Raw genomic sequence first — 945 nt, 5'->3', positions numbered from 1 at the left:
GTTTGTGGTCATGTTGTCACATGCTGGCTGACAAGAGCAGTGATGCTGTGCTGGGGTCAGAGGCAGGCCTGGAGGAGACCCCAGTGGCTCTGGGTGTGTGGGTGCCCCTTCTGCCACCTCCCCTGTGTGCCTGCCCCACACGGGGCCCAGGGCAGCAGCACAAGGAACTTGTGCTGCAGGAGCTGTGTCCTGCAGCACGCTCAGTGGCAAGCAAGCTCATAAAAATGTTTTACTCACCTCTAATTAGGTCATTCTAATTAGGGCATTCTAATTAGCCCATAGGCAGGTGTGGAGCACCAAACACATGAGTTTGCCTTTTTTAATCACTCACAGGATGACTGACTGGGCCTGCTCCCCACAGCCTCTCCCAGAGGAGGGTGCCAGAGGCTGCTGACACATCTCCATGTGAGCCCTGCACACTTCCAGACACACCTGCAGGCTGTGCTGAGATAACAATGATGATGATGATGATGAAGAATGGGGTTTTATTTCTTCACGCCTTATCAGATGCCTAAGAAGAGGGAGCCTGGCTGAATTCACTATGCATCTCTAACTCTTCCCATTCCTGCTGAAGTGTTTGCATCAGGATGTGGGTCTCTCGCTGCCTGGGATCCTGCAGATCAGCCTGGTGAGCGCCTGTGCTATGCCATGGTGATGTACAGAAGGGAAAGCAGGTACAGCAGAAATGAGGCATAAAAATAAAAGCCTGTAAACAGCAATCAGAATATGAGTAAATTACTGGCTTGTATTTCTTGGCCTCCTGCCAGAGAGTGCTCATTATCATGCTGCTGATTTCTAAGATTTAGGAGGAGGGACCTATGGCAGGGGCAGTCACGGCCACTGACCAGCGTGGCAGCTGTCACGGGAAGAGCTCATCCCCATCTGCCCTCTCGAGGGCACACCTGCAAGAGGCTACTCCAGCTGCTGGCTGATGAGATTCATCTC

This window comes from Agelaius phoeniceus, chromosome 4 (genome assembly GCF_051311805.1).
Source record: "Agelaius phoeniceus isolate bAgePho1 chromosome 4, bAgePho1.hap1, whole genome shotgun sequence".
Lineage (NCBI taxonomy): Eukaryota > Metazoa > Chordata > Aves > Passeriformes > Icteridae > Agelaius > Agelaius phoeniceus.
The sequence above is the reverse complement of the archived record's forward strand: the minus strand, read 5'-3'. Positions refer to the sequence as shown.